General features: G+C 39.1%; 1 protein-coding gene across 5 annotated transcripts in view; it reads right to left on the bottom strand.

Moving 5' to 3' along the window:
* The window catches only part of CTNNA2 (catenin alpha 2), a gene marked incomplete at its 5' end in the record, with an annotated part of 988,253 nt that overhangs the window by 265,632 nt on the left and 695,062 nt on the right, over positions 1-27,559 (bottom strand). The window lies entirely within an intron of this gene.

Raw genomic sequence — 27,559 nt, 5'->3', positions numbered from 1 at the left:
CAAACACACACAATTAAGGAATAGAAGAATGGTATATTTATGACTCTATTACTCATTTAGCAATATGGATTAAATTACTGCCTGAGAATAAAAAATTTTTCTAAACTATGCCCAGTTCTCATTATCCATGGAAATAATGTTTCAACTCTTTAAATTTCCCAGTGCATTTCATACCAAAGGAAAACAAAGAGAGAAGACTGATAGATGCTTCTGAATTAACTGTATTATATGTCAGTTTGAAAGTTACATATACGGTCTGTAGCTTAATATATTATAGGCCCGGCCCTCTCCTGTCAAAAGTCTGTTTTCCTTCTTCATTGGCTTAAATGTCTCCCTTCAGAAAGTTTTGAATCTTGATACAGCTCAAAGACACAGGACTCATTTCAAGGCTCTTTAGAAAAAAGAAAAATCTAGGCATCAACCAGCAAGTGTGGAGAATGTTAGATGAAGAGATGGGCCCTGAAGTCCCTCCTAAAACCTCACCTTTTTGCAGTAGCCTGCCCTTTCTGCATCCATTGTTTGAATCTGATTTGGTAGAAACATGAAACCTCTCATAATCTCAAAGTGCTATGATGATATAGTTGCAGTGCTCCAGAAAGAAGTACTTAGACTTATTCTTCAAGGTAAGTAAAAACAAACATACCCAAATATCTAACAATGCATAATTACGCATCATTTCCACATTGTTAAAATGGGAAGCAGGACAGCTACGTGAAAAAAAAAAAAGAAAGAAACCGTACCTGGAAAATCACCTCAGGGCTGCTTTGCTCATTATTGTCAGGATGTATACACTGAGAAACACCCAAATAAATGCAAGAGAAGATGGTAGATGATGTGTATGTTTTCCAAATAAGTATACCTATTCAGGAGTACGCAGGCAAATCTTTTGTCGGCTGAGACATACATATTTATTGTTGGTCAGAAGAAGGAAGACTTTGAGCAAATCTCAGTTCCTTTTTGCGTTAATTACCGCAAAATATGTATGTGTGTATATATAACTTAGTTTGATTTACCTCTGAATTGGGCTTGATATTTCACCACATAAAATATATAAAGCCTATGCGAAGTTAACATTAGTCAGCTACTTATTTGGCAGCGTGTGTTAAACTACAGCTCAGGAATAATGTGAGCTATTGGTGAGCTCATATATTCCACACACAATGTACCAGACACTCAAGTAAGATCTTTATATATAATATCATTTAATCCCCAAAACAACACCATAAAATAGGCACTATCCTTATACCAGTTTTTCAAATGAAGAAAATGGGACTGAGAAGTGTTAAATAACTTGTCTGCAATCATAGGGTAGTAAGTGGCGGTGCCCCCATAAGAAGGTCTCAAGGGGACAGTGCAGTAAACACTTGAAACTGATCTGCCATGGCTGTCTTCCAGGACAGAGTCCCACATGAAGGAGAAACCATTGGGAGTATAATCAAAATTGAACTAGACAGGGACAATAGAGGTAAAAGAAAAACAAGGCCCAGATGAGTGGGGTAGAGGAGCAGAGAGCCAGGCTATCTCACCAATCAAGCCACCATATTTCTTAACATCACACAATAATAACAGAAGTGAGAGCTCTGTGAAGCTAGAATAGCTAAGTGCATCAAGCCTCTTTCTAAACTTTCAAGGAGACTGAATTCACATAAAAATGAGCAACTTAAAAAAAAATTACCAACTTAAAACTACCAAGGTAAAAACTCATATAAAGTTATTACAAGAAAAATGAGAATAAAAAATAGGATACATGACACACACATCCTAACACACACTGAAAGCATGCCAAAAACATATACCTATAAAGATTAAAACTGTAAACTATCTCAAATAAATTAAAATACACTAAAAAATGATACAAAACATGAAAAAAGATATAAATTAGAAAAAGAAAAGATTATAGAATGAAGTCATGAAACTTTTTTTGAAGATTTTATTTATTCATATGAGATTGAGAGGGAGAGAGGAAGCATGAACAAGGGATAGGAAGGGCAGAGGGAGAGAGAAGCAGAGTCTCCACTGAGCAGGAACTCTGACCTGGGGTTGGATTCCAGGACACCTAGATCATGACGTGAGCTGAAGTCAGATGCTTAACTGACTGAGCCATGCAGGTGCCCCTAGATCATGAAATTTAAGAAAAATTTATAAATAAAAGTAAAAAAATCTTAAAAAAAAAAGACTAAAGAATGAATAAATACAATAGCAAATGCCTTAAGATAAGTGGAAAGAGAAAAGAAGGAAAACATTTTAAAATCCAAAAGATGGGCACCTGGGTGATGTCATCAGTTAGGCATCAGACTCTTGGTTTTGGCTCAGATCATGGGCTCTGGTCATGATCTCTGGGTTGTGAGATCCAGTTCCACATTAGACTCTGCTTGAGTTTCTCTCTCCCTCCCCTGTTCTCTCTCTATCTCTCAAATAAATAAATAAATCTTTAAAATAAATAAATAAAATCCAAAAGAAATTTTAAAAATCTTTAAAATTTTGAGAAAAAGTGACAAATATTGAAGATAGATTAAAAAAATTAGTATATGGGTATCAGAGGTCCATGAAAAAGAAAATCAAAACAAGAAAACATAACAAATACTAAAAATTATAACTCATAAAAACTTTCATATACATATAAACTACATACTGAAAGGACATATCATGTACCTGAGAAGACTGATGCATATTATCTAGCAAAATAACTGGATTCTAAAAAATAAACAGGGGAGGAAGTTCTTGTGCATTTAGCCAAATAGAACACATAACTTATAAAGAAAAGGAAATTAGATGATCTTCAGACTTTTCAATAGCAAAATTTTATACCAGAAGAAAATGAAATACCATAATTTAAGACACTCGAGGAAAAAAAAATGTGAGCTAAAAATTTTATAGCCAGCAAAACTGACTTTGAAGAATATAAGGCATAGACAAAATTTGATCAATGTGCAAGAACTCAGAAAATATTATTCCCAAAAGACTTTGTCAGGGAATCTGTTAGAGAAGGAATTTTAACAATCAAAATAACTCAAAAAATATCAATATGAAACTGACAGTGAGCATTAGATATATACTTGTTGATAGAACTAAGAATATATGACGACTCAAAGAGAGATTATCATATGAAGTAATTACATGCTCTGACAGTGAAGACATTGTACAACACAATAAAAATGCAAAGAGAAAGGGAAGAGGATATACAAAAATATTTTAACCATTTTATGTAGTTTTAATTATAGTGGTAGTATGAATATTATTGTTCCTAACTATTGTGTTCAAAGGTAGAATAAAACAAATAATTAGGAGAATTTATCTCTTATCTCCTTTGTCCTTGTTAATGAGGAGTATTGGTGTAGAAGAAAGAAGATAAAATACAGAAGGGGCTTAGGAAATACCCTATAATTCTAGAGCTGAAGAAATATCAATATGAACACAAGATTTTAAATTAAACTAAACACACTATTTCCTAGTTCTATCCAATGAAAAGGCTTAAAAACAATGGCTAACCCAGTAACAATGAACATTTTGAAATACAGTTTTCCACTAAAACAGACCAGGGCTTCTTGGAGAAATAGTACTCTGAAGCTGAAATACACCAAGAAGCCTGAAATATATTATGCCATATAGCAAAGAGCTATCAAAGACAGCTAGAATCATGTAAAAATAACTCAGGAGCCTCCCACTTGGCCAAAGATTAGACAATTTGAACTTCACAAAAAAATCCAGTGGATTGAAACCCATCAAATATATTTAAATACAGAAGTTTATAATGACTAAAACAGGAAAAGAAAAAATTAGCTGGTCACCTTTAAAGGATGACAAGGAACTGATTCAGTTCTCTTGAAAGAATCAAGACTATATCTTGCCTTTCCTATATAAAGTTCTTCTTTCTTCTTCATGAAGAAACTGTTTCAAACTTCCTTCACTTAAATGAAAACAGAATGATAGAATACCACCATTTTGCAGCCTTTAATGAATTAAAAAATCAAAGCAATGAACACCAGTGGTTGAAAGTATCATACACACACACAAAAGACAACCAGACGCTATGTACCTTCTGATGAAATGGCACAATCCCAACTATAGTGTTGTCAAAGGGATCAAACCTGAAATGGGTAGAGGATCCCCCTAGTGATTTACAGAAAATACAGAATAGCATATGGAACTGTACCACACGCATCTAATCAGCCAAATGCAAACTGTGGAAAACTTACAGTATAAGCCATCCGTGTTCTTCAACAGATGGATTATAAGCAAGAGAAAGGGAGGAAAGAGGATGCAGTAGATTAAGAGACTAAAGAGATATATCCCAAAATGTGGGCAAAACTAAACTGTACCATCTGATGATGTACATTAGGGTGATTAAACCCCAAAGAAACAGAAGGAAGTCAACACTCTAAAAGTCAGGATAATGGTTACTTTTGGAGGGAGACAGGAGGCATAGAAAGGAGTTTAAAGAGGCTGGCAAAATCCTATTTACTGACCTGCATAGTAGTTGTTAGCATTCAGATAATAGTAATTTAATAAACTATATATTCATAGTGTGTGGATTCCTATATCTGTGTTCTTTTTTATAATAAAAAAAAAACTTAAAAAAAAAAAAAAAGAAACAAACATTTCTAATGTACACTCCTCCGTGTTCTTTTCCATTTCTCTCTGAGTGGAATCCAGATGTGACATCCAAGGTGACCTGGGAAGCTCTAACTGAAGGTGGACAACCCCTGCTCCAACAATCAATCTGACCCCCTGAATGCATGAAGGAGAGTTTCCCAGTGTCCTATCACTGGCCCAGTATTGTTACATGATTAAGAATGCAATTCTACTATGTTGGGGCCTTTGCACATTTTGAAGTTTATTAGTTGGTCTACCCCAACTAACTAGAACACATTGAAACAGAATTCCTCCCCCCCCCTTTAATTTCTTTCTTTCTTTCTTTCTTTCTTTCTTTCTTTTTTTAAGATTTCATTTATTTATTTGACAGAGAGAGAGAGATCACAAGTAGGCAGAGAGGCAGGTAGAGAGAGAGAGGGAAGCAGGTTCCCTGTCTAGCAGAGAGCCCAATGCGGGGCTCTATCCCAGGACCCTGAGATCATGACCTGAGCCGAAAGCAGAGGCTTAACCCACTGAGCCACCCAGGCACCCCCTTTTTCCCCCTTTTCCTCTTTCCTGCCCACTCTGGCTTCTTTAAGGCTGCCTTTCCTTCCTCAGATCCTTCCTACTGAAAGGGTGAACCACAGGCCCACATAACTGCCAATTCCTAGGAGAAATGCAAACCTCATGCCCCATCCCAGACCTGCATTTCAGTCAGAATCTGCATATTAATAAGATGCGTAGGTGATTCCACAATAAATTTTGAGGAGCACTGCCTTAGAAGACCTATCGCATCAGTCAAGTTCTTTGTTGCAAACATTAGAAACTAATTCTGGCAGATTTAAGCAGAAAGCCTGTTCTGCTAGTTCAAAGAAGGGACAGAATTCAGAAATGTTAGAACACCTTGTGCTTTTGTGATACTAGCTTTTGATTCAAAGTCTTAGGCAAATGCAGTTGATTTTTATCTGGGTGAAATATAGACTCAAATCCGGGGTCATGTGTCAACAACACCTAGTTGCAAGGGTGAAAAAAGAAGGTACTAGGGAAACGCATTTGTGAAAATGAATATACTGACCATTTGACTTCTTACACCAAAATTCATACAATGAGGAGTTCCCCAAACACAGAAAGGGAATTCAGAGGATGAAATCAAAAGGATGGCCAATAAAGAATAGGTCTGGTAGAACAATAATTCAGTTACTCAAGCATAGGCAGAAGGTGGACAAAATAGATACAGGAAATAATTAAAGATGAAGCATTGTTTATAAGGAACAAGATCAGAAACTATGAACTAGGACAGGAATGGAAAGTACGCTACAACATTTCCTTTCTATGCCTACGCCAGACATGATTAATCAATCACAGCATTCTTTTATGCTGAGCTCAAATACTATTTCATAATCCTCCTCAGCACAGGCAGCTCACACTAATCAATCCTACTTCTCCTGTGAAAGCTTTCTTTGCTGAAACTTCCCTGCAAGTTAAGTCTTTTTGCATTTCAGTCTTTAGGCAGAATTGTCTGTGTATGTCTGAGCAATCCACTGCCATCCTGACTCTTAGAAATAAAAGTTAACACCCAAGCGTCTAGGCTGGGCTGATGACATTTAACAAATGTCTGACTGTTTAACATTTGTCTTGTCATTTAGACAGGTGTTTAGAAAAATCCTGCTAACCATATTAGCTTCTTTACTAGAATTTTGCAAGCCATACCAACCAAGGTCAAATCTGGGGTAGAGGGTGATTTTACATGGGTTCAAAACCTTGAAACTTTAAATCTTTCCATGGATGTGGTTCCTTCGGGCTCTTCATGATTACTGACATATTTGACCATATTTCCCCAAGCTTTGGGGTGTAATTGTTATTAAAAATGAAAAATCAAAGCAACAAAGTGTCTGGGCCAGGAGCCATCCAGCCTAGGGAGCGTGAGAAAAATTGAGCCTCATTAAGTCAGGCAAATTTTAGCCAGGCTGAAGGTCAATTAAGGTAATCAGTCAGTGCAGTAACCCACAGAAGACCACGTCACTAAGCTAAGATGCCATCCGTGCACACTACTCACTGGTAATGAAGGCACTGTTCATTGTCTGAGCTGGAGGTGGGGGCAGATAGAGAGAGCAGAAGCATATCTGTGATGCTGTTGAAGAGCACTTAGAGAATAACACTGGTTTTACTTGATTTTGTTTCTTTTGTAAGAGAAACACAAAATTCTTTGGTCATTCTATTCATTATCCTGATGGCACTCTCTACTATGAAGCAAAATCATTTTAATTGGGATACTAGCTTCTTTACTTAATGGAACCAATTACTTCTAAAAAGAAAAAAACAAAACTGTTATCAGGCTTCATGCTTTTCTCCATGTCCCCCTCTCCCATTCAGGCTGAACTGGATTAATTCAAAACACAGCCATCATCATTAGCAATACCTACGTGCATGGTCCCAACAGCAGACACGTGGTGGTTTCATTTAGCCCAATAAACAGTTCTTTTCCTCTATATTTTTCCTCTAGGAGTGCTAATACAGCCAGGACATAAGTCAGAACATGACTTGGTGGAATAAGAAGCACTGAGGCCAACTTATGTAGTTATAGTGGATTTGTTGTATTAATGACCCCAATTCTTTCTTTCTCATACGCACGCCCATTACCATGTAACTCTGCAACGAATGCCCTCTCTGATTCCGGGCTGGGCCAAGTGACATACTTAGGGCCAATAGATGTTGGCTGTCATGATGCCTACGGGGGTGGGGGTTGAAAGGCCTATTCACCATGGGGCTTGCTCAGTCTTGTTTGCCTGTCATTTCCTTGAGAAGGACATGCCTGGGCTAGACATTTGTCTCCCAAGAAGGAAAACAAAGTGCTGAATAGAACTGAGTCACCTCAGTCACCCCTGTGAAGGCCATCTTACGTCAGTCAAGAGCAACTGAGCCCAGACATGTGAGAGGGCCTGACCAAGGTGACCATCCCAGACTACTTAGAAACAAATGTTATTATTGTGTGCCACTGAAATGTTATATGGCACAATAGTGACAAGAGATAACTGATAAGATAATATACATGTTTAATTAGACTAAGTTTTTGTGTTCACTTAATCATCTTTGGGGGCAGACATCATCAAAATGCATTTCTGATCAATCAGTTAACTGGTTTGGTGTCATTCTAATTCAGTTATTTTACCTAGAATCACTAGATTAACAGTAGTCTGCCCTGTATGTTCCATGATACAGCCATGCACCATGCTTAAAAATATCACAGCTGCAGTTTCTTATTTGTATAGATTTAACAGATCCCTTAGTTCAAAAGTTGTACTTAAGAGAAAAGTCATGGGGACTAAGACAAGGAAGGGTTGGTCGGGGCTCATCCTGAGGAAAAGTAGCAGGCGCTTGGCTCCTTCTGTTGGTTCCATTTTCTGCCCAGGACACACAGGACTGTGTCAAAGTCCCCTTCTCCCTCCACAATAAGCAAGAGCAATTGCTTTCGTTGGAAGAAGCAGTGAAATGTTGCTTTAGTATCCAAGGGAATGCTGGGATTATTGTGGATCTTCAGGGGGGCCTCAAGCCAGCATCTACACAGCTTGCCTTGGTGCTGGGAAAAATGTTAGTGGAACATGGAGCCCACAGTTGCTGAGTGCAGTACAAGGTAGTGAAGGAGAGGTTGGCAGAATGGAGGGTGTATGGAGAAGGCAGAAGTCAACTGCAGCAGTGGGGTGTGGAGGAAAGGGGTAAGGAGGAGAGCAGTAAAGGATTGGGGGAAATTAATATTTCACATTTTAAAACTTTATTTAATGCTTACTTTGTGCTAGATACTATTCTGAATGCTTAGAATAACTTTTCTCTGAAAAGAGCTGGCTGTGCTCGCTTCGGCAGCACATATACTAAAATTGAAAAGAGCTGGCTATGATTTTCTCCATTTTATAGGTGAAGGAATTGAGGCAATAGAATTCAGTCACTTGCCCACATTCATAGGGCCAATAAATATGTGGCAGTGGCAGAATTTGAACCCAGCCTGGCCTCGGAATGCGTGCTCTAAATTAATACACACAACGTGTGTCTACATTGTGCCGGCTTTGCATACATTATTAACCAAAAGCAATGGTATATATGATGGTGGCGTAAAAAATTGCAGGCACATATGTGATCCTGCTTCCTGATTAATGAGTAAAATGCATAAAGAATTCTGAAAGCCTTCCCCAAGATCATAAGAGCACAAAGAAGAAAACCACAGTGGAGAGAATGAAAGAACAGACCAGTGGCAGATGGACACCAAAAGAGGGCATCAGTGGTCCCTCCAGAGGCAGATGTGATGTTGAGTCCTAATGAATCCCCCACTCCAGGAGCTGAAAGGGACCTGCTGGATACTCACTATGAGACTCTGTGACTTCCTGGGGCTTTAGGAGTCTGTAAAAAAAAAAAAAAATGGAGGACTCATGGTTCAAGATATATCTATTGCAAAAACATATTGATGGGTTATATGTGCTCTTGTAGCTATCTTAACATAATTTATTGGCTACAGTGTTTTAAGACGGTAAATTGTGAGATTCTCAACAAAGGCTCAAGCCAAGGGAAGTGAGACTCCTCCCAGAAATGACTGGGATCCACTTTGCATGCTCGGAGATGGTAACCATGGTATGTATGAACATCTATAAGCCAGGTGGCAGCAGAGGTTAGCAAAGATCTGCCTTATTACAGAGAGATTGCTGAAATCTTCACATGAAATTTAGTACTGTAACAATCTAGCATTCTAGATTTCATTCTCATTCTTAAGGGTTTTAGAATCAAACCCTATTCATGCCAACTATATCTACCTATTACATAGTCCATAAGCAAAGGGACACCCAAAACTGGGAGCCAAAGCCCTCAGCAGGCAAGACCAGGGGCACCTTGAACTTGGTGTCATACGGCAAATGCAGGGACTCATAAATACTGCCTTCATTATTAGCTCATGGGCCCTGTGATTTGTGTCCGTGATGAACAGGGGCACATTTTTTGACCCCTCCAGTAAACAGGCAATGTAATTCCTCTATAAATTGACTATTAGAATGGTTTAAATGCCCTTGCCTACAAGCTGAAAGGCATAGTTAACACTTTTTACATAAGCTAGAAGACCAAAATTTAGCTATCAATCAACCAGGGCAGAAAGGAATGACTTGACAAAATCATTTGTTAAGTCTGACAGGAGTCAAGAACACAAGGCTTTCTTCCAACTGTTTAAATGTATGTGTGACAAGGGAATATTAATTGCATAAGACAAGACATTTAAAGATATTAGCTCAGCACTACCAGTCTATTTTACCCAATTAAGGCTATTCATCAATGTAAATAACGGCGTTCTCCTCAGCAAACCAAAAGGAACGCAGTCGATGGACGGTACCTAATCTCACAACCCACTTCCTTATTTTGCAGGAGGGCACAGTGATGAAAGGATAGACACAGTTTAACTCACAAACTTAAAAAGAAAAATAGACTGTCTCAAATGACCAGAAATTGTCTGCCTACAGGGTGGGACATGAGGAGCGTATGATGTATATCGAGCCACCTTCAAATAGATACTGCAAAGTGTTTTGCACAAAGTCTAAAAACCCACAACCATTTGATGAATATGAAACAGTTCCCTGAAAAAGACAGAACAAGAAAAAATGGCTCTCCCCAGCCAACAAGAATCACAGAAGCTTAAACTTAGATGAGACTTTGAAGACTGCATGTCCAACTTTAATCTCCAATGAGAGGATACCTCTGTGATTTTTTTTAATGGATAGATGTTAATTCTTTTTTTTTCAGCTTTATTGAGGTATAACTGACAAATACAATTATAAGATATTTAAGGTATATAACACGGTGATTTGATTTACATACACATTGTGGAAGGGCTTTCTCCCATCTAGTTTATTAACATACTCATTACAGTGCATACTTTTTTTTTTTTTTTGGTGAGAACATTTATGTTCTAATCTCTTAGTAAATTTCAATTTTACAATACAGTGTTATCAACTATAGTCATGTTTTACTTTCGATCCTCAGACCTTATTCATCTTAAAGTGAAAGTTTGTACCCTTTGAATAATCCCTCCCTATATGCCCTAATCCCCAGCCCCTTGCAACCACTTTTCTATTTTGTTTTTATGAGTATCTTTTTCTTCAAGGTTCCACATATAATTGATAACATGAAGTATCTGTCTTTCTCTGCTCAGCTTATTTCACTTATACAGTGCCCTCAAGGCCCAACCATGTCACAAATGGCAAGATTTCCTTTTTTTCTGTCTGAATAATATTTAATTATATATAATAGTATATATATATCCATTACATATAATACATATTGGTATATATATATGTGTGTGTGTATATATATATATATATATCTTTATATATATATAGGTAAAGATACAAATATATATATTTATATCCTTACCAATTTATCTGTTGATATTAGGTTGTTTCCACATCTTGATTACCATGAATAATGAATGCTACAATGAACACGGCAGTGCAGCTATCTCTTCAATATCCTGCTTTCATTTCTTTTGGAGATACAGTTGACCCATGAACAATGTGGGGGTTAGGGGTACCAACACTCCACACAGTCAAAAATTCACATATAACCTATCAATGGAATATTACTCAGCCATAAAAAAGAATGAATTTGGGGCACCTGGGTGGCTCAGTGGGTTAAAGCCTCTGCCTTCGGCTCAGGTCATAGTCTCAGGGTCCTGGGGTCGAGTGCCGCATCAGGCTCTCTGCTCAGTGGGGAGCCTGCTTCCCCCTTCTCTCTGCCTGCCTCTCTGACTACTTGTGCTCTCTGTCAAATAAATAAATAAATAAACAAATAAAACAAACAAAAAAAAGAATGAAATCTTGCCATTTTCCAAGACATGGATGGAACCAGAGGGTATTATGCTAAGTGAAATAAGTCAGTCAGAGAAAGATAAATACCATATGATTTCACTTATATATGGAATTTAAGAAACAAAATAAACAAGCAAAGGGAAAAAGAAAGAGAGAGAGAGAGAGAGAGAGGGCGAGAGAGGCAAACCAAGAAACAGACTCTTTTTTTTTTTTATAAAGATTTTATGTATTTGACAGAGATCACAAGTAGGCAGAGAGGCAGGCAGAGAGAGAGGAGGAAGCAGGCTCCCCGCTGAGCAGAGAGCCCGATGCGGGGCTCGATCCCAGGACCCTGGGATCATGACCTGAGCCGAAGGCAGAGGCTTTAACCCACTGAGCCACCCAGGTGCCCCAAGAAACAGACTCTTAACTGCATAGAACAAACTGATAGTTACCAGAAGGGAGGAGTGTGGGGAGATGAGTGAAATAGGTGATAGGGATTAAGGAGTGCACTTAACTATCCTGATGAGTACACGGTGATGTATGGAAGTGTTGAATTATTATATTGTACACCCAAAACTAATACAACACTGTATGTTAACTAACTGGAATTAAAACAAAAACTTTAGAAAATTCAATGTATAACTTTTGACTCCCCTGAAACTTAATCACTAATAACCTATTATTAACTGGAAGCCTTACTGATAATACAAATAGTTGATTAACACATATTTTGTATGTCATATGCATTATATTCTGTATTTTCACATAATAATAAGCTAGAAATAATAAGCCAGAAATAATAAGCTAGAAATAATAAGCTAGAAAAAAGAAAACATTATTACGAAAATCATAAGGACGAGAAATACATTTAAAGTTATGGTACTGTGCTGTATTATTAAAAATACTCACATAAGTGCACTTACACAGTCCAAACCCATGTTGGTCAAGGGTCAACTATGTCCAGAAGTGAAACTGCTGGATCATATGGCGATTCTGTCTTCCATTTCTGAGGAAGCTCCACACTGTTTGCCAAAGTGAGCACACTAATTTTATATTCCCACCAACAGTGTACAAGAGTTCCCTTTTCTCCATATACTTACCAATATTTGCTATCTCTTATCTTATTGGTGATAGCCATTCTAACAAGTCTGAGGTGGTATCGTATTGTGGTTTCCGTTTGCATTTGCCTGGTGATATACTGGTGTTGAACATTTTCTCTTGTACCTGTTGGTCACTTGCATGTTTTCTTTGGGAAAATGACTGTTTAAGTTCTCTGCCCATTTAAAAAAAAGTTTTGTGCATGTTCTACTGAGTTGTATGCATTCTTTATATATTTCGGCTATTCACCCATTATCAGATACAGGCTTTGCAAATATTTTCTCCCAGTCAGTAGGTTGCCTTTTCATTTTGTTGATGGTTTCCCTTGCTGTGTAGAAGCTTTTTAGTTTTATGTAGCCCCACTTTTTTTTAAAATTTTTGCTTTTGCTGTCTTTGTTTTTGGTGTCTTATCTAAGGAATCGTTGCCACGAATGATGTCAAAGAGCTTACCCCCTTTTCTTTTTCTAAAAGTTTAATGAATTCAGAACCTCCACTCAAGTCTTTACTTCATTTTGAGTTGGTTTTGGTAAAATGTGTAAGGTAGGAGTCTAGTTTCATTCTTCTGCATGTTGCTGTCCAGTTTTCCTAACACTGGAAACTATCCTTTATTGAAGATACTATCCTTGGGGCACCTGGGTGGTTCAGTTGGTTAAGCATCTGCCTTTGGCTCAGGTCATGAAACTAGGGTCCTAGGATAGAGCCCCGCATCAGGCTTCCTGCTCGGCAGAGAGCCTGCTTCTCCCTCTCCCTCTGCTTGCCGCTCTCCCTACTTGTACTCTCCATCCCTCTGTCAAATAAATAAATAAATATTTTTTTAAAAAAAGATACTATCCTTTCCCATGCATATTGTTGCCTCTAAATGTTTATTTTTGAAAAACTAATAAAAGCCACTTAATTATTTGTCTTCAGTTGTGCATTTCATATCTCAAAAGGGGTAAGAAAATTTCTGATCTCAAAGCAGGAAGAAAAAGGATCCAAAAAGGAAAATCTACATAAATGTAGTGCCAAAGGGGGAAAAATGAGAGCAAATTTACAAAAATATAATAGGGTAGATAGTAATACAATTAGTTAGAGGAGGCAGAAATGCTATAATAAGAGTAATAAGTTCACAGAGAGGAAAAATATGCTTTACCTCTTTGTTACTTTATTCCATTCTCTCTACTCAGTGATTGGTATTAACTCATTCATTCCTGTTACCAGCATTTGAGGAGCTCCTGGTTTACCAAGCACTATGTCTGGCCACGGGCCCAGAGAAAAACAAGACAAGCCATCTACTCTCACTGCTGAAAACTTCTCTACTATCCTAATTCCCATTTACTGATAAAGCTACAATGATCAACTTGACCATATATATACTTGTCTGGCCTCATAAATGATGCTGCTTAGAGGTAAGTGTGAGTTCTTCTGATTAAATGTGTTGGAGGCTGGCCTAAGAAACATGTTATAAAGGTCCAAATTTGTTACATTTCCTTCACATCATATTACTTCAGATTTTTTTCTCTCAGGTTTCTCTTACATTTTTTTCTCTCAGAAATTCTCCACGCTTCCAACATGACAGACATACTTTCAAATACCCAGTTTGTTAGCCCAGAAGATTTGGCATTTGTCAAAAGGGTGGAATTTTAGGTAACATAGGTAAAGGTGGAAAAGACACTTCTGATATAACTGCCTTGCTCAGATCCCTTAGCCCACACGAAAAAGCAGAAGGATTCTCCTCTATATTTGGAAAGTCTACTCAATGTCGGGGTGCTTATTACCTTTAATAATAATCTTGTGCATGTTTGTTTTTATAGTTCGCTGAGAACTTCTCTAAGCATTATTTCATTTGATCTTCCTTACAGTGTCATGGTAAGGGTAAGAGGTATGGTTTGCATGGAGCATATCATTTTATTTGTTGTATAGATGAGGAAAGGAAATGGTCCACTGATTGTACAGAGCAAATGCCAGAGTCAGGTCTTCAGATTCCAAGACTGTGCTCTTTTCTTAATTAAGGTCCATGTGTTTATGAATCTGGCTATTCAAATTCACAAATCCCAATTGCACAAAGGTCATCTTTTTTTCTATCCTTTACTCCCACACCTATTCAACCACCTTCCAACATTTTCACCCCTCATTCACCACTTACCACAAAAGGGAATCTAAATTTAGATGCCTGGATATTTCATTCTGAGCATGTAATATCTGCCCCTGATTAGCTGGCATTGAATGGGTGTAAGCTACTTGAATCCAACCTGAGAGAGTCAACATTTGCCTCAGATAAATTTGCCCAGCAAGGACCCTTAGGAGGCTTATAAAATGCTGCTCGGTCCCCCACAACTGCATAGGTAATTTGAAGAAACAGTCACTGACTGGATGGCTTTGAGGGCAGATTAACAGCAGAGGCCTATAAAAGGTATATGATTGAAGAGTTTGAAGGAAGATATAGAGAACAACTCTCCCAAACCATATTTCTCTCTGATGGGGTCAATCCTGCATACCTGCCACAGTGTAGTAGAATTTCTACCAGGAAGATCATCCGGCTCCTAGTTCCAAATTCCCTGCCATTCCACCTTACAGCAGAGTCCTGTGGGTCTCAGAAGAACCCCCATTATAACTCCAAGGGCCCCTGGAAGGAGCCACGCTAAAACTCACCATTTCCCACTCCTGGTACCAGATGAGTGCCACTTCAGTTCACTTGAGCAGGATGGGAAGCGAGGGGAATAAGATGCTACTGGGTAAAGGAAGAGGAATGACAGGTCCTTACTTGTTGGTTCAGATGTTACTTACACATGACCCTCTAAAGCTTCTGACCATTTGTGGTCATTAAGGAGCCCACGACATTTTCTAAAACGGAAAACCATTCACCATGCTCCTCTGCTCTATTCCAATTATAGATAACTGTTGCCTCTGAGCTAACTTCGCTCTCCCGAGTTCTGCCACCATATGCTATACTTCTTTGCTTCTTGTCTTTAACTATTGCACAGCATTGCCTTTCCAACAGCTGCTGAATTTTTCCCTAGAGGGACTTCATTTCAGACAGAGGCCCAGTGATTACTCCGCATTTCCAAGTGTGGAGGAATCCTATAAAATGACACTGGTGCTAAAGATGTTTCAGAACAAGGCAGGAGATGGAGTTAGACTTAAGGTCCCTCTCTTTTTCAGGGAAATCTGGGCTCTTACACCATATTTGCTGTATTTCAAGCATACTTAACTTCTAGAGCAAACGTTGGCCTGCTTTCCTGTGAAGGGGCAGAGAGTATATATTTTAGTCTTCGCAGCCGGTTGACCTCTTCCATGGCTACTCAACTCTGCCATCACAACACAGGAGCTGACAGTACAACTTGATTTACATAAACTCTGGCAGACAGCCAGACTGGGGCCACAGGTAGTAGTTTGCAGGTGCCTGTTGTATATAGTTTTGTCAATGGATTTTAGTCTGATAGCATTCCACTCAGTCTACGGCACTCTGTTGCATGGCTACTGCAGTTCCCTGGCTATTTCAGGCTCCATTCACCCATTGCTTACTTATGGCTGAGCACCTGCTGGACCCATCTGCTTAAGAAACCGAGGAGGCTAGAGATGGCCACAAAAAGCCCCCAAGTGGCCAGTATGAATGGTAGTATTTGACCAAGCTGACTTTTCTTCTCCCTTTGCCTCGTGCTCTGCTAGAAAATATAGGCTATTCCAATTGTCTCTAAGCAATTCCTTTTGTAGCAAAAGCTTTGAGGCAAGGAATTAAGAGGAAAGGTTACATGGAAGTGTAAAAGTTGTTGGCTTTTCCCCTAAATTTGGGGATTAGGAGGATATCTGGCTGGGTTGCCTGACCTGCTTGACACAGAAGCTCTAACCTGGACTAAACTCCAAATCCTGGTATCTCCCCAGTTTGGCAAAAACAAAACAAACAACAAACAAACAAACAAACAAAAACTGAGGGTACTTCCACAGACGGGCTCAACACACAGAGAATGCACCCAAAGAGCCCCAGGCAAGCAGGTTGCTATGGTGATATGCAGACACAATGACTAGTTGATCAGTCACAAGTGATCCACTTTCAACTAGTTAATATGGCACCTATGGGTACAGCCTCAGGGCCACGCTGATCTAAGCCTGCAGATTTCAAAGGGGGGGCTGAGGGAAATCTGCTCAGTCAGGTATGCTTCTAATTATTAATGCAGACTTCTTCCTGCCCCTTCAACTCTGTGCCCCCCCACCCTCCTCAATGGTCCAGACCTCCCGATTTGCCATGACCAAAGGTGCTTTTCAGCTTTTCAGTCACCTCCTTTACACAGTTGTAACTTAGAGCACAGCTATTTAAGGCAGCCTAATACTTGCCAAAATTAAAGGAATCATAAAAATATAGAAGTCCCACCCTTAACAGTGAAGAGGATTGACACACTCAGTGACAAACCAGGGAACTATGGAACGGTAAAGGAGGGGCTGAGAGTGGTCATCCACCCAAACTTCTCACAAGCACCTGTGGTTGGGTCAGACGGAAAATCCCCTCCAAACACCATAGTCTCCAGGACAAATGGTTCTCCTTTAAACTTGGAATACGGGGTGCCTGGGTGGCTCAGTGGGTTAAAGCCTCTGCCTTCGGCTCGGGTCATGATCCCAGGGTCCTGGGATTGAGCCCCGCATCGGGCTCTCTGCTCAGCAGTGAGCCTGCTTCCTCCTCTCTCTCTGCCTGCTTGTGATCTCTGTCTGTCAAATAAATAAACAGAATCTTTAAAAACAAAACAAAACAAAACCAAAAAACCTGGAATACCACAGCATAATCCATTCAATTGTTTCCCACTGAATATACCAGGCAGGTCTGCTGGTCTCCTGATCTGCACTTAATCAGATATCCCCCAGCTAAAAAGAAAGTCCTTTACTTCCCCCCCCCTTATAGTTAATTAGAAAAATAATTTTCAAACTCTCGTTCATGGTTCAATGTCTTGCATTGGGCTGGACACAGATACGGATGGCTAAAGGAAGAAATAAAATGGTGATTATATTAAACAGGAAGCCTATCATTATGATTGTTATTGAGAATCCCAAGACTCATTATTAATTAATATTTATCTGACACTTGTCCTATTAAGAAAATTTTAATAAAAGCTATAAACTAAGACCAAAGCATAATACCTTTAACAACTACAGTCATTGAAAGGACAGGCTGATTCAGTCAGCCCATTGGGTTTTCTTTCTTTCCCTCTCTCTCAGAGAGAGAGAGAGAGGGCGCGCGCACAAACGGGCAGAGTGGCAGGCAGAAGCAGAGAGAGAAGCAGGCTCCCTGCCGAGCAAGGAGCCTGACACAGGACTCGATCCCAGGACCCTGGGATCATGACCTGAGCCGAAGGCAGCGGCTTAACCGACTGAGCCACCCAGACATCCCTCACATCGATTTTCTAACTAGGAGTTCTGTATCAGTAAGAAATTTAATTTTATTTCTGGGACTTCGATACTCTACTCTGGAAAAAAAAAAAAAAAAAAAAAAAGTCTTTTAACCAACTGAGCCACCCAGGTGCCCTAAAAAACGTCTTTTGATAGTAATGCCCTCTCCATAGGATTGTGGTAGAGACAGAAGGTAAAGTGTTGAGGAAAGAATGGACACTAAACAAATATCAAACAGTTTCAGTGGGCAGCTTTGCTTTTTTGATCTTTGTACATAACCAGATACAAATGAGAGCAATGGCTCAGATGACCATGAGAGATGGTTACCCCAGGTATCTCAGTGACAAGACAGCATGAGCTTCTCAGTTCCTAAGCCTATCTACTCTTAGCACTCAGAGCTACGGGAAGGCAAGCCAATTGATTGTGAAGCTGTGAATCCATGTGCAATAATATTGACTCTTTGTAAGTCTTTGGAACTCTAAATAGAGTTCTTTACTGAAATTTTATCTGGGTCTTAACCATAGGCAAAGTTAAAAAAAAAAATCAGTCTTTCAGAAAAACCCAATATCAATGATTGATAATTACAAAATCACTGATCTTAACACATTCTCTAACAACTAAAATTGCTGGGTGAAGGGATAAGCTCCAATCTCTAAATCAGAAGCTGATAGAGGGGTCTTAAGGAGGCTGAATAAAAAAACTTTTGCCCTGGGGAAAAAAATATCTTTGAGGTACCTTTTACCTCTAAGAGTCTATGAATCCATAACTACTGAATCATGTTTCCTTTTTCAGAGACAACTAAGAAGAAAGCTCAGAAAATATCACTGCTTTTCTTTCCTGTCTCTCCTTTCCCCAATTCCTACCTCCCAATTTTTGGGGTAACTGGAAATCTTTGTACATATGTAATATAAAATCATTATTCAGCTTTTAAAATAAGCATTTAAAGAGACTGTATCTTTTTTCATGAAGTTAAAGATAGATGTGATTTTTTTTTTCTCCCTCTGTTTGGGGGACATTCTTTGTTGAGACAATTGCATTTCTTAGCATTTTTTTTCCCCTGCATATGAAGGAAATTTTCCATGCTCCAGCCTGACAAAAATACCTGTTCTGGGTACAGTTTCCTGAAATGTGGCACCATATGTGCATCAGTAAACATTATGTGTAGAGTAAATTAAACTGAGCCTTATAATTAGGCAGTAAGGAAATTACCGTAGACCTGAAAGAGTAAATCAGCAGTATTAAAATGCTCTCCATTTTCTCTGAAGCACTTCAGAGTGCCATAAAAAGCCCATGTCACTGTGATAAATATCAAAAAGAAATGCATTTGGAGCAAGACAACCTAAAAGATACCACAATTCAAATAGGTCTTCGAATTTGGAGTCCAAGGTGTCATCTCATAAAATTTTAAAGTCAGCCCTTTTGCCACTAATGTAGGGGGAAAAATAGAAAACCACCTGACATTGAGACTTTCAGGGGGATCTTTCTCATACAGCAGGTGCAGTAAAGACTTTAGTAGATAGAAACTCTGGAGCAGAGCCAAAACTGAGGAAAGATTCACCCATCATAAACAAAATAGCAACACTGCAAATGACAGAATCAGTACTCCTGGTTTTTTCCAGCTTCTGGTGACTGCCCTGTTACTGATTCTACCTTTATTTACAGTGTTGATAATTTGCTCATAATGGATTTTTTTGTACTCATTTCTCTTTTCTAAAATCCGATAAGAATATTGTTTATTTAGATTACTGAGGTTTTTGGTGTTCCCAAAACTTTGTACCTGAGGCTAGTGCCTACTCGCCCTGCCTTTGTCTTGGCTCTGTGCATGGCACAGTGAGCAATCAGACAGACCATCCATGTCTAATCTTGGTCCATAAGGAGACAGGGCTCAAGCACGGAATCTCTTTCAGTCTGAACAGCTATCGTATCTGTGAAGTGGGGAGGTCTAGCAGAGGCTCCAGTAGAGGATTAGAAGCTGGAGGGCTTCACAGTCCTCAAATGCAACCCTGAGCAGACTGCAGTGAGGTCTGAAAGTTCCCACACAGTCAGAAACAAAGGCAAAGGAATTCAAACCTGCTAGAACATCACAGATTATCTGGAAAGTTTATTACAATACAGAGTTTAATGTGTCACCGTATGTACGTGAAATCAGTCTCCCAAGATGGAGTTGTATTATCTGCATTTCTAGTCGGTTCTTGAGCTACTTCTCTAAAGTCAGCCCAGCAACAGGAAACTTCTGGATTAAGGCATTGAAGTTCTCGGTTAAAAGGCAAATAGATATTTTATCACAGTGTTAAGTGAACTTTTTTTTTTTTTTTTAAACAAATCTGGTTGTTAAAACAACAGAACCGGAGACATGAGAGTTTAGAATGAAGGGGAAATTGATGACTGTGACATTTCTTGGGTGCCAAGCCTGCATACAGGGGAATCTTCCTTCTTTCAACACCTGTGCGGTATAGGGTTACTTTATTTTGGCAACTAGGATATGTCCTGAAGAAACAAAAAATAAGGGCCTGGGTGACTCAGTCGGTGGAGCGGCTGGTTTCAGCTCAGGTCATGATTGCAGGTTCCTGGGTTCCCTGCTCAGCCGGGAGCCTCTTCTCCCTCTCCCTCTGCCTGTGGCTTTGTCTACTTGTGCTCTCTATCTCTCTGTCAGATAAAACCTTAAAAAACAGTAATAATAATAACACTTGGGAATAGGCAAAGTCACATAAATAACTTACATCTACTGTAAAAAGTGTCATAATAAGGGTATTTTAAAATGCTCCAGAGCTTACTGGATAAACCCTGTTTATAGGAATTGGATAAGGTTGTGATGATAAGGTGACATTTAAACTAAGCCTTGTAGGAAAAATGGTGAATTTTCCTGGGGGGCGGGGAAGAGGGAGAGAGAGCATTCAAAAAAATTGTGCATTTTCTTGTAGGAAAAATTGTGAATTTTCCTGGGGGGCGGGGAAGAGGGAGAGAGAGCATTCAGAAAAATTGTGAATTTTCTTGGGGGAAAAAAGAAAAGAAGGGAGAGAGGGCATTCTAGGCAGAAGCAAGTGCAAAAGCATGAGGATATGTGAATGCTGACTTAAAACTGCTGGAGCTAGAGTGAGCTGAAGGCAGGAAGGCTGGGGTAGAAGGGAGTGGTTGTGAGGTTGTGACCATCAATTTTATGAAAAGCAATTAAGCAGTGCCAATGGGAGTGGATAGGAAGGAATGGACTGGACATGTATGTAGGAGTTGAAATCCACCAGACTGAATGACTGATGGGGATTCAAAGAATGATAATGGGAGGAGCTGTACAGGGCTGAAATCCTCTTGGAAAGTTAATCACTGTGTGAAGCACACAGTTGTGTAGAGTGGAGGTGGGGTGAGGATTTGGCTGAAATTTCATTCAGCCAAAAAAGACAAAGATTGGTCAAGGTCATATAAAGTAAATAGATGGACATTATAGGCAACATTCTCTTTTTCACAATTTTCAACCCAAGCAAAGAACACTGTTGAATTCCCCCAGCCATCATTTAGCGACATTCACTGGAGCCAGGAAGGCACACAGTGATGAGATCCTAGGGTAAACGGACTGCTACCAGGGCTGGTGGCCATAGCAGGAAAGGCAGAGCCTGTAGGAAGATGACTCACTTTTAAATTTCAGATGCAGCCAGCCTCCTTGGGAAATGGGGAGATAAAGAAATAGCTGCCCTGATGGAAATTTCCCCTGGGAAAACTGATGCCAGCAGCTATTTCAGGTAATACAAGATAACGTCGGCAAGGAGGGGTCAAATGGAACAGATATATTTGACCACAAGCTGGCTGCAATGATCCACGGAGTATGTTCAGTCAGAACAGTGATTAGCTGCTATCATCAACTCTAGAAATACATCAGTTCAGGCCATAGTGGCAAACTCTCGTACAACATGCTTTAAAATTATCTCCCTTGCAGTGACAGGTTTGGATAAGAAATCCCAGCCTAAATATAGCCTCCAACAATGAATATGGGCCAACTTCATTTAATCAAAATGAGTGTTCTGAAATGAGTGTTCTGGTAAGCTAAAACAACATTCTTTAAAAAAAAAAAAAAAAAAATCCTTGTTGTTTAAATCATCATTGTTGAAAATCTTCCGATATTTCCTTCTGAAGAATTTCATCCTAGACCATACGGTAGAATTTTTTTTTTAATAATCCTACAGCTTGTAGATTGTCCAATGTGAGGGTCAAGATTTCTTAATGGTATTCTCATTGCCTAGAACAGGAGAAGGTATCAGAGATTAGATCAAAGACAGATACTGTCTTGAATTTGGGGACTCAGCCATTGCTATTTATCCTTCCCCTTCTCACTTCTCCTTGACTTCCAGGGCCTGGAGAAATTAGCAGAAGAGAACAAATCTGTAGCTGAACTGCCTGGTTGAGCATTTTCCTATTCACACATATGTTATAGATCCCTCTGCTTAGTACAGTGTGTTCTTTGATTATTCAATGTTGATCAAGCTATTGGATTTGTTCTGTGATCTAGACTCACTAGTGAGGGAGAGGTCAAGCTTGGCGTCCTACACAAGACTGTGTTAATGTGTGAGTAATCAACTATATGCTCGCTCATAGGAAGAAATTAGATCACTTCACGACTCGAATAGTGTCTACATAAGGGAAGAGCTTACCCATGGTGACATTTTAAGAACTGTTTCCAACTGATGAAATCGTGTACTTTGAACTTGTCCTAATGAGTATTTGCCAGGAGATAAATAAGTATATGGTACTCTGACATTCAGGGCAGTCATATCAGGATTTTCCTAAGGTAGACATGGCTGGAATATATAACCCATTTTCAAGAGGCATGTCCAAAGGATGACCTTTCACAGCACTCTTGGGCCCTCTGCTACCTCTGTCATTCTCCTCCTTGCCTTTTTGATTCTGATCTTTGGTGGTCCTGATGCAATTTGTCTCTGTCTGTCTCTGAGCTATTTATATTCTGTATTTCAAGTCCCAATCACTGTATGATCATTCTCTGGTCTCTATATTTCTACAGCAGCAAGACGATCTGACCTAGGAAACAAACTCTAGGGATTATTAGCTCTGACATAGGTTTTCAGTGTGAAGAACACAAACCTTAACATTTGGAAGAAATCAATATTTTATTTCATTTTATTTTTATTGTAGCTATATAGATAGCCTCGTGTCCTTATGAGGAAAAGCAGATTTAAGTCTGGAAATAAATGATTTTAAATGTTATCTTACAATGACTCTAAAAATAATTGGTCCCATCATGAGCAGATGTGAGAAAAAGAATTGAATGCCTTAAAATTCCTTTTTTCTGTAAATGTTTTTTGCAAAATCTATAATTCACACTTTGAGAAGCCAGCTACCTAAACATAATAGCACTTTTTAAAAAGAGGACCCAGTGAACCATAACAGCTGGAAACCTGAGAGATAATATCATAACACAACTAAGAACCATTTTTTTGACATTCACCACAGAATTTTTTTTTCTGTCTATAGTATGTACATGTCACCCATCCCAAACCTTGAAGTAGTAAAAGTGCTGCTGGAAATCATAAAGCACCTCTATATATTTATGCGAACCTTCCTTCTTTCCCAACTACATCCCCCCAGAGTAGATTGGTATATGGGTGACCCAATTGCATATGCTGGTTCGATGGAGGGGCAGAATGGGGAAGGGTTATGAGCAAAGACCCTATAGCCAAACCGCCTGGGCTGAAACCTTTATATATCCACACTCCATGAAGCCATGGGTACATTACTTCATTTCATGTCCTCATCTGTAAAATGGGCATGATGACATCTTTTCTATCTCATAGAGCTGGTATGAGGATTAAATGTGATCCATTCACAGAGAGAACTTAGAAGAGGGCTTGGCATGTTTTACAGAGTCAATACCTGTCAGAGTTTAGTTTTCATTTCGTGGGCAGTGATTTCAGAAGCTACTGCTGATTACTGCCCACCTTTAGTCATATTTCTTATATAAGTTCTCAGTGGAGGCAGGGTCTTGAATAATACACCTTTAAACATACCATCCAATAACATTTTTTGCTTGTTTGTTTTTAAATCCTTTGTTATATAATCTATTCTCTTAAGTGTTCATCCCGATGTAAAAGCATTCTATATGTGATTTTTGTTTGAAAGTGTTTTGATTATAATAGCACAACTGACACTTTTGTTAAGTTGACACTTACTGAATCTCATTGCTGGAATTGCTGTGATGGCTATTAAGGGTGAAGGGATAAGAATTAGGTCCTTGATTAGTTTGGGGAATGAGAGAGTTGCTAAGTTTAGCAACACCCTAACTTGTTATGATTATTATTTATTAGCTTCTCATAGGGAAATATTTGGGTACTGATTTGCTTATCAACTTGGAAAAACAAAAATTAATAACAGGACCAAAATAATAACCAGAACAGACCAGCATCCTGTAAGCTTAGAGAAAATCAAGAGACCATGCCTAGAATAGTTCACAGGTGGCACATACGAGGAGGACATTGAAGAGCAGCTGGCAGCCACAGACTGGGTCCTCTCTTAAGGGATGGGTAGACCATGTGGGCTACTAAGTATCCAGGTGGGGAGTCAGCCAAAAGCTTTTGTTTTTATAATGGTCTGATTCCAGAATCACAGCAGTGACAATAGCTCAGACATAGGCATACTGTGCCCGCAACTCTAAAATTAAAACGTAATGCTTAAAGCTGGCAGTTATATTCCCCTAAATCCATTTTTAATTCCAAACAAAATACTCTTAAGAGGATTCTGTTCTACTACTGCCCACTCTCATGGGTTTAATTGGCAAGACAGTTCTAAGCCAATCAATTTTAAATAACACCCTAGGGTTCCTGCAACCTTTTTCATAATGTATGACTCCCCTTTTCTTTGAGATATACTGTCTAGAGAAAGGGGACCCACTTACTTGAAAATACTACTGAAACAGAAATCCTTTTTATTCAATTATTCTTGATTTTTTTCAATTATCTATGAATTTAAGTCTCTTTTTTTTACAATTAGGGAAGTCCAAGATAATGATCATGATTGACTTTATCTCTTTTTAATTTGGTGACCAGAACTTTGCAGGACTCCAGGGTCACCCTTCTGAAGGACACTACCCAACCTTAGGGCTATGAGGAAGAAGCAAGAAACTGAGAGTAGAAACTTGAGGAAAGTCACTAGAAATGTTTTTCTTTGCTTTCAGCTTTTTTTTCCCATTGTGATTTGATTGCTCTAAATATTATATACAGGATTACATGTGTACAGGGAAGTGGACATGGACACTGGAAGGCTCTCATTTAAAATGTCTTCTAAAAAGGACTGTCAATAATGTAAAGAACAGAAAGTGTTTCAGCCACAGAAATGCATTCATTTGAACCACTAGCATTCAATGGGCCACAATAGCTCGCTCCTATCAGATACTCAGATGAAACCTTCATAATCCAATTAACTAGCTACCCAGATTGAAAATGCAGGTCCACCTGAGCCGCGCTAATCAGAGTTGTTGCAAGTTCCATTTGGGTAAATGCTAGGTAGCTTCTGTTTAGGTCGGAGAAGCTTCTGTACCACTACAGGTGTACATGGAGAAACAGAAGAGATGGAAAGAAAGACAAAAATATCCCAACATATGGACAGGGATGGAACTGACAGATGGGAACCATCTTAGTTCTAGAAAGGCAAATTGGGAAAGAGAAAGATGTTTGAACCAAATTTGGGGATGTGGTGTGAAATTATGCCATAACTTTTGGATCTTAATATCATGAAACAATTCTCTTTATCCTTCTTCTTCTCGATCTTTGGGAAAGGTGAGCAGAAAATTAATTCTTTTATGCATGGAATGATTTCAAAGGATGATATACTCCTTCCCCTGCCATTCTAAAAGAAGCCCTCCAAGGAAGAACTTGTCACCAAAACATTTTAACTTTTACCATAAATTCCATCTACAAATTTTGCCACTATCCTCAGTTAGAAAGAGTAAACCCTTTCCTGAGAATTTTTTTAACACCAGAGTAAGAACTACTTTATCCACTCCTTCCTAATAAGACTTACAAAGTCGCTATGATAGGTCCATAAGCTCAGAGCGATGAGGTTGCCGGTTCCTGAATGTAACAGAATGGTCTCTACTAAAACCAAGAGATTGAGAGGTGAGAAGACTCATATCATGAATTTTGCCTGCTCGACCACCTAGCCAAAGAAAGGGTCTAAAGAAGATGTATTCCCACTGCTTCACAATCTGTGATTATCAAGCATTAGGACCTGTGGCATAGGAAATAAGTGCAGATTTCTTTGGGGGTCATTCAATCTTATACAGCTTAGAGAGAGCTTACAGATTTGGTTTGGCTCCCTACTTTCATATATAAGAAACAAAGACCAAGAGATGGTAGATCCGTAGTCACACAGCCAGTTCAGTGGTAGAGCTAGATGTCAAACCCTGGTCTCTGGACACCTGATTCAATGTTTCCCATTAACCACAGTCCCAATTCCTACCACCCATATCATTTCATATCAGACGGGGATTTGACTGAAGAGATGGTTTAAGAGGACAAAGAGATAGTTCTGGCCAAATACCCATTTGGTATAGGACATCATTTTATTCTCCCTCTCATTTTAAGATAAAATGAGAAGCTAATGTTTCCCCTACAAGGACTTGTTAGCTGAGCAAATGAGTCTTCATATTCCAGAACTAATTATGATTTTTCTGGAGGACAGTAGCTCAAGCATGCCTACAACCTACAGGTGATAACCCGAAGGGAGCCCAGAAGCTTTGCAGTAATAATTAGAAGGGGTGTCTTCCTCTCATTCAAACCACTTCTAACTTCTTGGTCATTCTTGCCTAGGCACCTTGCTATTCCTGTCTGTACTTGACATGTAAGAGTAGCGAGGGCAAGATGCAGTCATGTCAGTCTAGGTTTTCCAGCTGCACAAAGTAAGGTGGTTGCTGTCTCAAGGAAGTGACTGGTTCTAGCTGACTAACACAATCAACACTTAATGAAAGAGATGGATATATGCAAAAGCTACCAGTAGGAGACAGGATGCCTTTCAGGCAGAAATCAAGAGGGGATTTTATTGCAACTTAATGGATGGTATAACTCTTCTAGAAAGAACACTACCAAAGAAAGTAGAGCTCGCTGTGGAAACAAATAAAATCAAGGTTACAAGACAATAGCACCTTCAAGATAAAATGGAGTCCCAGCCAGAGATTTTTTTCATCCCCCAAAATAGACTTGTCAGAGTAATGATACCATTAGCCATTCAAATCATCCAACTAACTTTCCTTGTTTCAGTCCTCAGTTTCCCAAACAACCATCTGATCAGCAAACATTCCCTTGGTGACTTGGATGCCTAAAGGAAATACACAGGGTCAGAGACCTTAATTAGCCCATCAGATTAAGAGTTGTGCTTCTCATTAGCTATCAGCATTCTTGTTTATTCATTTAAGGCCTTCAGAGTTGTGGTAAGAACAAACCAGCAGAAATCAGAGACTGGCTCTTTGTATACCTGCATCTGGAAAACTGAAAAATAGATGTAGAAGGTAGTGAATTCATCAAGTCTCTACCTGGGAAGACTGTTTCTGGGCAGTGAGCAAGCTTCCTCTTCAGAGGGTGTTTTCATCATACCTCTTGAGGCTGTCACATCTGTCTGCTCAGCAGACTCTACCTTGTTGATGAAATGCTTCTGTGTATATGTAGGTGCTATGAAGAATAGCAACCTGAATGTCAGCTCTTAGAAGGCACCCTGGAAAAGGACATTCT

The sequence above is a fragment of the Martes martes genome (genome assembly GCF_963455335.1).
Source record: "Martes martes genome assembly, chromosome: 9".
NCBI classification, from domain to species: domain Eukaryota; kingdom Metazoa; phylum Chordata; class Mammalia; order Carnivora; family Mustelidae; genus Martes; species Martes martes.
The sequence above is the reverse complement of the archived record's forward strand: the minus strand, read 5'-3'. Positions and strand labels throughout refer to the sequence as shown.